Genomic DNA, 13,767 nt, shown 5'->3' on the forward strand with positions numbered 1-13,767 from the left:
ATTTTTGGGACCAGCTATGGGAACATAACCAAGCCCCCAATAAGTCATACATGGACAGCGTGGTGGCTGTAAATCCTGGTGCTATTGGTGGGCTGGCTCTCATAAGTGATTTACAGGATCAGATAATGTTAAGAGACCTTAAGTCCCTCCTAAAAATTGACATTTTTAGGGTGGAAGATGTTGCGTTCATAGCGTTAAACAAACACAGAGCCTCAACTGTAGTGTATTAAATCAAACAATGCATTTTGTCTGGATCACTTTACAATGTGGAGATCATATTTCTTTGAGGTCACTCTGAGTAGAAAGCATTTGTTTTATGAAAGTGCTGTGCATCCTTTCCATCAACCCCTGCCTGTAGGTTCAAGTACCCTGTTTGACCTGTAATTAAAGCTCCTTGTGGTTATTGCATAACAGGCTCTTGTGTGTTGACTAGTTGCTGGCTCTTGTTGTTCTGCAACAGGTTAGTGGGCAGGTTTTTAAAATATGTGTTCTATTTCCAAACAGCTGCTTATAAAGATGTGTGAGTATAGCTATCGCCAGACAAATGAAGAAAGAAGCTACCTTCACTTTGTTCCTACATTCACAAGGGGTCTTCCTTGTAGCTCCACATTTTCGACTTGGCTTTTTTTTTTTTAATTACACCAGACAAATGCAGAAATGCAAAGACCTCTGAAATTTTTCAGTTCACTTTTGATTTCCAAAAGGAGTTATCAGCCTGTGTGCACCAAAATGCCTCTGGATGCAGCTGGATAGAGATATACTCACAAAAATCTGTAAAGCACAATTTCATTGACCAGATTTGATCAAATTTAACTTTTTACACTGTTCCAATGTAACATGGAAAACTGACATGTAATCTGATTACTTAAAGTCAGTATTTGGGGCATAAATTTTTTTTTTCAGTGTACAACCAACTATAGCAATGAGTCAGCATTTGTAAACAGATCATAACTTGCAGATATGACTCAGTAACATATGAATGAAAATCTCTTTGCATAGAAGGGAAAACTGAAACACGAGCCCTCAGATCAGCCTGGATCCAGGGTTAGCATTCTTACGTAATATCAGTATTCAATGGAATCAGATACAAATATGTAGCTATGATGTGAAATGATTCAAACATAGTGACAAACATACTGAGAATGACCTCCTAACTCTGAACCGCCATGATACTTTTAGATCATTGCTTGCTTTTCAAAACACATTTATCATATGGTTGAGTCTCGTGGCTCTCACTAGCTGCATCAAACAACAGACAAAATAAGGAAACATCTGCTTAGCAAGTTAAATACCTGAGTGTAAAAGCAGTGTTATATGCGGGGGGGATGCAATGGAATTGACTAGATATTTCCACTTTTGCCAGACTTACAAATCAAGTGAAAAACATTTTATACAGCTTGTGTTTTTGGAAACATTTCTGAAATTAGAAGACATACCTGAGGTAACCTCGGGTTTAATATTGGTTTTTATGCAGCAGTTATTTTCAGAATATTTTCAATTCAGTTTAGTTAGAACTAGTGAGATATTCAACTCTCTTCAAAGCTAAGCGTTAAGAGGGGGCTTCCTCAGAGACCAGCAAAATCATATCTTTTGCTGACAAGCAGCTTAATGAGATGTTTTTAGATATAATCTTAATTAAAACCCTAAAGACTTGTACAGGTTGTCACTATAAGGTTGCAACAAATTTCCCACCTGTGGGACTAATAAAGGCCATCTTATCTTATCTTATCTTAGTACAGGTTTTATTGCTAGTTGTTTAGCTACTCACCATTCAGCACCAACACAGTTGCAATGTTAAGGACAAGTGTAATCCATGCTACATGCACACATCTAAGAAAGACATTAATTTAGTGGAACACACAATTGTAACTACAGAGGGATCTACCTTTTTGTTAATGCAGGGGCAGTTTTATTGATAAGCCTTTTAACTTGCACAGTCTGGCCAGAGCCAGCTTTTTTTCCTGGCTTTGGCTTCACCAGCTGTGTCGCTTATTCCTCATATTTGTTTAGGTTTATAGGTTTTTCTCTTTGTGAGAAAGAGAACAAGAAGTGTGCATTCTCACTCCATGTTTACAAGCTCCTGGCAAGTTGATAACCCCTGTTGTGTGACTGCATAGCATGATTAGGTTTAGTAAAGCCAGCTCATGGAAATTATTTCTGGGTTAGTGAACAGTACTGAACTATGAGTGCAGATGTGGTAAATAGACAGTCTCATCCTCCTGTTGATTAAAAAAAATAATAAAAATTATGTGATGTGTGTTACATTACTTAAGGCAAACAGATGAATCTGTAATGGTATTGATATCTCCAAGCACACTCCAAATTACTGTAAACTTCTGCCTACTTGTGAGAAAAATGACCTCGGGGCTTCTGTTCAGGACTAGCCGAGCTGCTCTGTGCTGCATATAGTCTGTTTTTTCAATTAGTACCTCCTTGTTTGAAATTACAGCAGAGCTTATTTTTCTAGTGATGTAAGTTATGAGCAACAAAGGAGGCCTTATTTGACCTTTCATACTGTTCAAGCATACTGTGTAGATTTATTGCATGTTTACACATTAGCATGTTAAACAAAGTTGTGACTTACAGCAAACTTGCCCTCCCATTTTACTTTGTAATCGACACCCACCAACTGAACTACAAAGATAGCAAGGGTGACAGAATAGAGATGCAAAGGCTATGCAACACTGTTCAGTTTCTAATTCTGCAAGTGAACTTCCTCACCTCTCTCTACCGAACTGAGTGTTTTTATATTAAGAAGCTTTGAGAATGTTATCTGTGTCCCCTCGCTATAAAAGTCCTTTCCATATCCCTTTGTGTACATGTAACAATGGCTTATTTTTAACCTGTTGGGCTCTTTAGAAGTGGCAAGGGGAGAGCAGGGAGGAAGCTGGTGCAGGATGACAGAGGATCCATCCTTCCTGTCTCCCTTTCCTTGCATATTACTATGGTTTGTGTTGCCGCTCCGTGATGCCCACCCCACCCCCAGTGAAATACAAATAAATAGGAATAATGTGTGAACAGATGCACAAATGCACTGCGGGACACACACACACACACACACACACTTCCTCAGCCGCAGCAGACCTGTATGGGAGGGAAGCAGTGACAGTTTGACCTACTAGATGGTGTTCGACAGCAGCTTACTGAAAGGAACTTTAAATGTTGGATATTTAAGAAACTAAACGGATAACATTGAGCAGATAATAAAACATGAGAAGCTGAATTAGCTGAATAAAACATAGCTGGATGAGCCACAAATACTTGTTTGACTCTGTAAGCATTATTGGAAACAAAGCAAATTCATTCAAATCTAAATTGACTGTATATGAGCACTTTATTTCAGAATCAGAATCATCAGAATCAGAATCAGAATACTGTATTGATCCTTAGGGGAAATTATTTTTGGTTACAGTGCTCCAGTATAAACAAACAGTAACAAAGACAGACAACAGGCCCAGTCATATGGCCCCTTCCGAAAATTAAATTCCCCTGATTGTCAAACATGGAAGAGTCATATAAGGTGCCTGAAAATGTAGACACAGTAGCTTTAGTGTTTGGGAATGATTAATGGGCCTCACCAATAAGCTTATTGGTGCGGCCCTCCACAGCAGTCCCAGTTTTTCATGGGACCCCTTGGGAAAATGAAGTGCCCGGCCCTGCAGATTAAATTCACTTCTGCTTGCGCGTTGGTGAGTTAAATGAACCGATATTCCACAAAAAAGAGAAGTATTCAAACCAAAGCCATCAGCACCACCCCCTCCTAATCATCTTACGTCACCTCCAGGGTTATCTACTGACCCTGAAGGTTGACCTTTGGTTGGATTCTACCATATCTAACTACTACAGTACGTGCAACTTAAAGTCCTTCCATCCTGCAAAAAGTAAGAATGAAATGTTAACATCAACAGTTCATTAGCACTTTATGAATATATAAGTTCAAATATTTACAAAATGAGGAGTGTTTACACTTTTAAGTATGCTTTACAGACAATCACTCAGTAGTTTGAAAGACTTTTGTTAATGGAAGTTTAGGTTAATTAGTTTTTTTAAAAACACATTGCAATATTGGCAATTATATTTAACTCTAAGTACTTATTGATACATAAACAAGCTGTAGAGCATATTAGAGCTTTTATGTACAGAACAGTTTTCATCTACAGTTGAAATATGGCTTGTAAATAAATATCAAGGCCAGTTTTTCTTTTTCCTCCCTCTGGTTCTCCATGGTGTTTTTGGGATTTAATCTTATCACTGATAAACTCTCACCTCCAGTGGAGTGCATTCATTGTTGCTTTGAGTGGCATTTGTTTTAGTTATCTAACAAAGAAGACTTTTTAATTACACAGTCCTTTTTTCTGTTATGTTGCTGACAGCAGCATAAGAATTCCAGCCAGCTATTTGCTCTTAGGCCTGTTAGTTTTTAAATTGGTTTTTCATAATTAATTTAAGCTTTTGTTCTTTGGTATTTACCCATGTGGTCTGGATTTTCTCAAACTAACTGCATTCTTCCCAAAATAACTTTCTCGAGTTACTGCTTTTAAGGCAAAAATGCTTTTTTTCCTACAGTTCAAATTCCTTTAACCCTGCAAAAATGCAACGCTGAAATTGATAACACATGTACTAACAATAATATTCTATTTTTTTATACAAAATTAGCCATTATGCAATAATGACCACTAAGGTCAGTGGAGAAAAAAAAAGTTTTATTTCACAGCAGCATCTGCAGTCTATTTTACTGGGTAAAAGTACCGATAAAGCTAATTCTGGGACAGCAAAAACAAAAACATTTGGATTTCCTATTAGTTCCGGATGGTGACCTGTACTGCAGACCATATAGTCATGCAAAAAAACTAGTAAGTTCCCATGGAAATTATAGGAATTTCTTTTGAACCTTTTTTTCACATTTCTGAGCAAGAAGCAAACATTTTATCAGCATTGATAGTCTACCTTCAAGCAACAAATGTGCATTTTCATTCATTTATTTATCAAAAATATTAGCAGATGTGACATATACTTCTGATGGAGGTTACATTAGTGCAGTCATCTCCTGGTTTCACATGAACAAGAGTTACCTGCAGATCCAGTGATGAAAGTTTAGGGTTCTTTAAACAGACTGAGTTTGCTGGGGTGCCTAGTGTGCTAAATGAATACTTTTTTGGCGCAGCTGGTTTTTAAATTATTTATTTAAATTATATATGCCAAAAAGGCCAATTTTAATTTTCTTTAACTGTTATCTACAACCACTGGATAACATGTTTTTTAGATTAATTGATAATATCATTCATGTCTATATGTATATTATATATATTATTTGAGACTCTGTGATTTGTGCATCAACTACAGGTGACTGTCGTTGTGTTTTGGCACTATATAAATAAAACTGAACTGAATTGAATATCTTTTGCTACGATATCCCAGATCATGAAGAAAAAGATTCAATAATGAATTAAATCTCTTCAGTAAGGACTGAGGAAGGTCTGAACTCTTACTCTACCAAAGGTGATTTTAGCAAACACAGTAAAACAGGGAAAACAGTGCTTTACAGGTCCAAAGAGGCTCGGACTGCAGGACATACTGACCACACTACGGAGACACAATTTCTCCGAAACAGTTACCTCAAAAGACCGGAATGCAGTGATGTTATGAGACATGCTGTGTCTCTCGTAGTTCCCCCCTACTTGAAAGTCTTCTTGTATCTTCTGCTGATAACATCACCACTGCTTCTCCTGCCTACACATGTTGCACATGTAACTTCATGATGGAAATGACCACTCTTTGGATGCTGTCAAACTGGCATTGTGGAAACTATAGGAGGTCACAAATGATTTAAAGGAAAAGGCAGTTTGAGAAAAAGTAGGCGTTTAAGGAGCTTGTCCGTAAATAGCTCGATTCAGATGGAAATGACTTCATTCGTCTCATTTTTGGAAAAGAGCGTCCTTTCACACTGAAAGATAAAATAGGAGCCAGGTTTAAGAACTGTGAGACTATAAGACTAAATATATTGTTCAAATTAAAATGGTCACGTAAAGCTCAAATGAAATAAATAAATCAATGAAAAATAATAATATTAGCTGGATAGACATAGTTCAAGACAAATATAAAACAGTGTATGTTCAAAAGGCAAAGGATAAATGGTAAATGGACTAGTACTTATATAGTCTTTTCTACTATATAGGTACCTCCAAGTACCAGGAGGCTGATGGGAAATTTGCTATGGTTATGTGCAGCTGGAGAAAATGTGTACTGATTCTGTAGACAGCGTGTTGTGTCCTGATTCATTTAACCCATTTAACTGTAGTTTGTTCCTGTAAGTGTTTCGTGAGTCCTGATCTAGAATGATTATTGTATTCCTGACCCAAATGTTCTTCGGAAGCTGACTGTGTTAATATTCATCATAGCGACAAATCAAGCTATCACTGAAGCTCTTACAAAAAGACCTGCAGAATTCTTTCGATGACTGTATATTTTTACATTTTTCACCCCCAGAAAATATAGGCACTGTTGACTTTTTTGCAAAGATGACCTCACCGATTTAAGGTGTAATCCATCCCTTCAAAAAATGGAAATCAACAACAATTGTATTGGTTTTAGATGCGCCAGGGTCAAGCTTTTTCTCCCCTGGGCCCTGGATAATGCAGGAGAGCTCAGGGCATCCTTTATGCGGACCACAAACTTCAGTATGTTGATGTGGTTTTGACACCTGCTGTATCTGAAGAACAGCAACCGCCTCAAAGCTCCTCATTACAAGAAGGGTTAAAGCTATAGGGTGGTGGTTTTCTTGTGGGCAGGATTGCTCTTCTTGGGTATTTTGTGCAAAAACATTACAGTGTGGTGATATTTAACCCTAGAACACTATCGCTATAAATAGTAACACAATCACTAATGCCGGGTGATTTTTACCCGATATAATATAACCAATAAAAAGTAATCAAATATATCAAAATATGACAACACATGACAAATTAGAGTGGTTGTCTTTTACTTTCAACTGTGCCATGTCTAACAAAATGAAAAAAAACCCCTCCTAAAACAAAATAATGACTCTGGAAAGCTGGTCTTTGGTCCACCCATTCCTGGGACATTTGAGACTTCCCTGGTGAAGGCACAGGCTCCTCGACACGCAAACAGCTGCAGGAGAGAGAAATCATGTAAATGTATTTTCCCGGGTGTAAATCACCCGGCGATAATGTTCTAGGGTTAAACACTGGAAGGAAATCAAAGAAACATAGCACGGTTGTTGTTATTGTTAATCTATCTCTAAATTATCAATATTTTTCTCTTATTTTTGCTTAATACGGGCCACTCCAGTCAGACTCCCATGTTTCTGTTTCTCATAAACTTTCAAGAGGTACAGTTTGTACTTTTTCAGATGTAGACATATTTACGTTCCGTCTTCCAGAAAGAGGGAAAGGGACGATTTATTAGAGTCACTTTGGTTTAACAAAAAATAATGAGAAACACTTCTGTTTAAGGAGAGAAAAAGTCTTTAGCAATAAAGGCTTCTCACAATATCACCGATGACTGATCTTTTGTTTTTAAAGCATTTTATGACATCAGGACATCAGGATCCTGGTGTGTTTCTTCATTTTCTATTCCATAAAACGTGTTAGGTTTTATTGTTAGGTCGCTCCTTCTTTTAGAGTCTGACAGTTTATCTTAATTTAGTCAGAATTCATTTGCCAAAATCACTTGTGAAGTAGCAGTTTGGACTAATTACTTCAAACTACTGCGCATATGTTGCGAGGTCTGTGAGTGAAACCTCGCCATCCACTGAAAACATCACCTTGAGCTCTGTGGTTGCCAAGAAAGGCTACAGCATCTGACACGTGTTTGGACTCATGTTAGTATTTTCTGTTATTAGCACTTCCAATAGGTGATGACTCCTTTGCATTATTACTAGTGTGAGGCTGCTACATGTGGTGAACTGGTGGCCCTGATTTGTTTTTACAGCTGTTACCAGACAAGCAAGCAATGCATACCAGTTTGACAGTGACCGCTCTCAGGCCATCTAAACATCTCACTATGGAAAGAAAGAAAGAAAGAAAGAAAGAAAGAACTCTATTAAAGGAATGCACTGAGCCATTGGAAAAAGCCTGACCTATACTAGACTTTAGTTGCTGTTATGTAAAAAAGTTTTTATTTTTATTAAAAAAAAAAATGCAAATATATGACATCAGACCTTGATAGCATAGGTGTCTCTTATTTCAGATCACCTTGCTGTTGCTAATTTTACTGCTTTTGTCACTAGTTCAGTAATCATATACATGTTAATCTAATTCCAATTAAATTCAGTTTTATTAAGATATAATATTGGTGAGAAAACCCCAACAGTCAAATAATCCCTTATGAACAAGCACTATGTGGAGCAAGCCCTCCTTTTTAACAGGAAGACACTTCAAGTTAAAAGGTCATTATTCCAGGATCATGAGCCTGGAAGGAAGTTTTTCCAAGATCAGGATCAGCCTCATGGAGGACTGTAATGTCAGCAGCTAGTGGATCACATAATTCATAGTAACAGTAAGCTTTATCAAAAAGTCAACAAGAAGAAGGATAAAAAGAATAATTTCATAACTACTTTGATAAAAATGAAGATAGTAAAAGAAACAGAGACACACTGGGGAAAATAAAACAGAAGCTGGCCTGAAGCTGGAAAATGAAAAGAAGAATGTTTTCAGTTGGGAATTCAAGATTGGTAGTTGGGTAGATGACCTAATCTGAGGATGGAGATGATTCCAGAGTTTTGGGGCTATGACTAAGAATGCAGGGTCAGCTGTACAAGACCACTGGAAAATTGCTATTACGAGCAGGTGCTGATCAACAGACCTAAGTGTACAAGATCTGCCCGACAAAAAAGAAAGTTCAAAACCTAATCTTTAAAGTATTTAATTTAATTCAGGTTTATTTGTTTAGCCCCAGCTCACAACAACAACACCTTGAGGCATTTATACTGTAGGGTAAAGACCCTACAGTATAAATGGGGAAATGATAACCTGTGAGCAAACAGTAGGTGACGGTGGGAAGGAAAAGCTCCCTTTTAACCGGAAGAAACCTCCAGCAAAATCAAGGTCAGAGAGGCGGTTGTCTTTTACCACGATCTGTTGGGTTTGAGAGGAAAGAGAAAAAAAAAGGATAAGTAGCGTATGAGCAGAAAAGTAGAGAGGATGTCTGCTTCCTGAAGTCAGACTGAGGGTTGATTCCACAGGTGAGGAGCCTGACAGATGAAGGCTTAAATTTTGGAAAGTCAAGGAACCACAAGAAAGCCTTAACAGACTTTTAATTATTTTTTATAAGAAAAAAACCTCATCTGTGGAAAACTGATCATTCAAGTATAAATATGGTGTAAATCACAGCACAGCTGATTAAAGCCAAAGCCGTGTCTCAGGAGGTCTACTAATCAGGGGGAAACCTCCTTGCAAGTTACTGAACCATCATTTATCATGCATGTAGTGGCACGTGAGTGCGCATGTGCTGGGCAAAATGCACCAAAAGGGCATAGAAAGAACTGCTCCGTGTACGTGTGTGGATCTTTTGTTTTTACAGTGTAAATATTTGAGTGGTGGGTAAGTGTAGCATAGCGCAATATAAATATCTATCCAAGTAAGCTCCAGAGCATGCCCTAATATAGTCATACAGAGTGTCAGACTTATATTGAAAGTGAAAAATGATGGTGCCATGCAACACAAGAAAAGCGCAGTGACTTGACCCACATCAGTGTCTGCTCAGCTGTTATGCTACTCTGCTACATGTACTGCAGACAGTGCTGGGACTTTTAATAAACATGGTCAAAATTGGGAGATTGTTGGATTTATTGCTGTTTATACTTAAGCAGACAGTATAGTGAGTTATAAAGTAAAAGTTCTTAATATAATGCTGTGGAAAGGTAACTAAATTAGGGGGAAAAACTATTGTTTTTGTTGTTATTTTACACAGTATTAGTGATACTGTCCCAGCTGGCCTGCTGTAGCTACAGTGCTAAAGGCGCTCAGAGCTACAGTATAAAGACTCATTGTTTTCTTCATGAACCAGGTTATTGTAAGCTGCATGTGCTGATACTTTGTCAAAGTGATATGCTTTTTTATGTCTGGACTCAGTACGACTTTTCTTTTTCAAACACTGTTTGAATCTCTGAGTTCAAACACTGGCCAACATGATTCCCAGCTTTTTTTCATAGCCGTAGAAGAAAAGCAGTCACAACATTCTTCAGTGTCACTGACATGTCAGTGATTTTCGGGTTTTTGTTCTCACCTGATGAACCGGTATGACTGAGATAAATGCTGACAGGAAGCAGTGTAGGATGAGAAAAACCAGAGGACAAAAAGTAGTTTGGGAGGAAGAGTCTTCAAGAACGGGAGTAAGAGAAAAAGAAAGAGATCAAGCGGAAAGGGTGTTGGCTTTATTGTATGTGTGCGTCTTAATGTGTTTGTCTGGCCAAATATAGGACACACAATTCTCTGGGTACACTCAAATCAACATGCATCTGGATCACCTAAGTTCAAATTGAGAGGTGACGACCTGGGAGAAAATAAAAGACAACAAAACCACAGGGACAAAGGAATGACAAATCAGCAATAGCATCTCAGTTTGTTACCGCAAAACAAAGACAAACCAAACCACTTGGCTACAATTCACAGATAGATTGCAAGCAGTGTTTATTGGTGACAATGGCACATAGCGAGCACTTGCCAAGGCATTATGATATGTGCGGGTGCGTGTCCTTGGGTTAACAATGTTCTGATGGGGAACAATACATTACGAGAGGCAACTGTGTACAAAACAGAAAGAGGGGCATTCATTGTTTGGTTCTTGATGGATTGAATCATAATTATAAATATTTGTGTGTGTTTGTGCGTGTCATCATTGTCACTGACAGAAACTCAAAACTGAAGTTCATGGGAAAAACTGTCACAGCACAGATTGTGATGCAAAGAAAAAAAAAGTAATGGTAGGCTACAATAGCCTGTGGCTACGATGTTGCTCTTCGCTGGTAGGACGCCATTAAAAGACCAAATCAGAAATTTATTTGCACAGGGTAGTAGTAAAGATTCTTAATGTAAAGAATGCAAAAACACAAGTGACTTTTTTACTTCTGTAAGTTACTTAAAGATCAATATTCACATTAAATTCCCCCTGAGCTGCAGTCAATTTGAAATACTCCTCAGCTGGAGGAAAAAGCTGTGGTTAAACAATCTAAACTAATCCGTGGTTGCACTTGATCTTAGCAGACTCAGCAATACCAAAACTTTCTCTGGGTTGGTGGAGGAAAACTGCAGAAGCAAGCAGTTCGGAAAGAATCTTGCAGGCAAGCTTTACTGTAATGAGCTTGGGACATTTCCTGTGTGTTGCCTTCACTTCGAACCTAGTTACAAGTCATTTTTGTATGCTTGTGACCGACTCGTGAGTATTTGAGAAACATTGGAGTTTAACATTTAACATTGCCGAACAGATATTTTAATTATAATAAGTGTAGTTTAAGCTGTTTTATACAATACAAGTAAATGACATCCATTTAAAACCAAAGGTACACCAAAATGCTTCACAATAATACAATAGATCAAAATAAATTTATATAAAAGGCATTACCAAAATACAAAACAAGCACTAGCACTAACACTAACAGATGGGAAGCACTAATTAGACCAGAAGTGTGGGCTAAATAAAGTAGGTATCAGACCTCAATTAGGAGGGTCAATTCATACATATATAATATCAACTAAAAGGCTAAACAAAGATACAATAATAAGATTAAAATAGATGAGATGAGGGCACTAGCTAGTCGGGAATGCCAGATTAAATAGGTACGTTTTCAACCGTGATTTGAAAGATTGGATAGAGTCCGAGGCACGCATAGTAGTAGCAGAAAGGCTGTTCCAGAGGTTAGGTGCAGCTGAGACAAAAGCACCATCGCCTCTGGTCCTCAGCCGAGACCTAGGCTGCACCATGAGTAACTGACCTGATGATCTTAGCGCTCGACTAGGAGTATACAGGCTGAGAAGGTCAGTGAGATAGCTAGGCGCAATATTATTTATTATTTTAAAAGTAAGCAACAAGATTTTAAAATCAATACAATATTTGATGGGTAGCCAATGCAGTTCCAGTTAGGAGGCGAGCCGCAGCATTTTGAACTAGCTGTAATCTGTGAAGAAATCAGCATACATTTAATTTTCTGTGTTATTTTAGTTTATTTTAGGTATGCTTAGTACACTAAAAAATATTTATGTCCATAATGCTGACTTAACTTCATTTGATTATATGGTAATTTTACATGTAATTTGTGTACAATGTAAAATGTTAAATTTAATGTAATTTGGTCAAATGAAATTTACCTAATTGATATACATTAAGTTTATATTTTAAGCATTTTTTCTTAAATGTTTAAGGGTCCTGTCTTTTGTTTGTTTGTTTGGATTAATCTGTCTACCAAGCCCTTTTCTGCTTATTCTCCTCACCTACTCTGTTCAGTGTTTGTTTCTTTCTTTTCATCAACAGTGCATGTTTAATTAAAAATAAGGGAACTAAATTTTCATGAGAGTTACAAAACTATTTTTAATGTATTCTATTGTCACAATGAGTAAATAAGCAACAGAGACAAAAGCATCAAACAAGAATATTTCAGTTGTAAACTTAAATGTTTTCATCTTATATGAGTCTGCTGGATTGAGTGGGGGAAAAAATTTCCAGTCACGCAGAAGACTTTGGACAATGAAATCAAGTGTGCCTGTATTCTGAGAGCTCTTCTCTCCAGGCTCTTTTACACACAAAAAATAATTATAAAACTGAATATTTAGAGAAACTACACCCAGTTTTGGCACTGATAAAATGTTTAAATTTTAAAGGGTTGCACAGTAGATCCTGTAGTCGCTGCAGCAACTGCCTGTCTGGTTGCTCCTCCCATATAAGGCTATGTCTCGTTTTTCCTTCGACGAGACATGGACGCTCTGCATAGCTTATCATGTGAAGAAGTAGAGCAAGTTACAGTAAGAATGCTTTATTCATACCATTAAAAGCACCAGATCCACACACCCTTACACCGCTGACTCACAACATTTCCACACATTCTTTTACCTCTTTGCTTTTCTATCTCTCTTATTCGCATCTGTCAAAATGCTTTCATTACTCTGTCCCCTACAGAGAATTTATTGACAATAATGTGAACTCTTATTGCTTTTTCAGATATTTTTCTCATACACTCTTCAGTTTATATCCCTTTCACATCTGGCAAAATGGTTTTTTTGTAACCATGTTGATAAAATGTTGCTATTTTATCAGTTGTGTTTGACTTTAATAATTTAAAATCTTTAAAAAAAATGTAGACACCAGAGTTTCACAATACACTTTGCTTCAAGGAAAAATTAAACAGAATGTGCAGCTGTAGATTTTTGCATTGAGCAAATGCCCGAAACAAAGTCTGACTATAGAAAGCGAGAACAACAGAATTAAAGCGCACAGCCTTTTGACACCGACTGTGTATTTGTTGTTCGAGACTCTGTAACTGGCTGGCTCATTAAAGATGAAAAGCTAAAGGGAACTCGCTGCTCTTTTGCCCAAAAATAACAATAAACACACATCTGTTTCTGTGACCCTGAGTGGACAGTAGAGAGAAATGACTGCGGGAGCATGAACTTCCTTTGCTGATAAATGAGAAGATACACAAACAGCGAATAAACATACACGAACGTGCTTATAAAAGCGTGCGTTCACACAGAGGCATTTGAGTTCGGCCTGCAGCAGTGACGCTATACGGAGCACTTGATTTCATGTATGCTAGTG

The 13,767-nt window shown here is 37.5% G+C and overlaps 1 protein-coding gene across 3 annotated transcripts in view; it reads left to right on the forward strand.

Annotated features, from left to right (window-relative positions):
• The window catches only part of calcrl2 (calcitonin receptor-like 2), a 30,801-nt gene that overhangs the window by 2,529 nt on the left and 14,505 nt on the right, over positions 1–13,767 (forward strand). Inside the window, exon 1 of one of the 3 annotated variants that reach the window (XM_005454092.3) lies at positions 13,681–13,756. The exons of the other annotated variants lie outside the window; for them this stretch is intronic. The gene's annotated coding sequence lies outside the window, so the exon portion shown is untranslated. Of the gene's footprint in view, positions 1–13,680; positions 13,757–13,767 lie in introns of those variants that run through there. 3 annotated transcript variants of the gene reach the window in all.

The sequence above is a fragment of the Oreochromis niloticus genome, linkage group LG20, assembly GCF_001858045.2.
Source record: "Oreochromis niloticus isolate F11D_XX linkage group LG20, O_niloticus_UMD_NMBU, whole genome shotgun sequence".
NCBI classification, from domain to species: Eukaryota; Metazoa; Chordata; class Actinopteri; order Cichliformes; family Cichlidae; genus Oreochromis; species Oreochromis niloticus.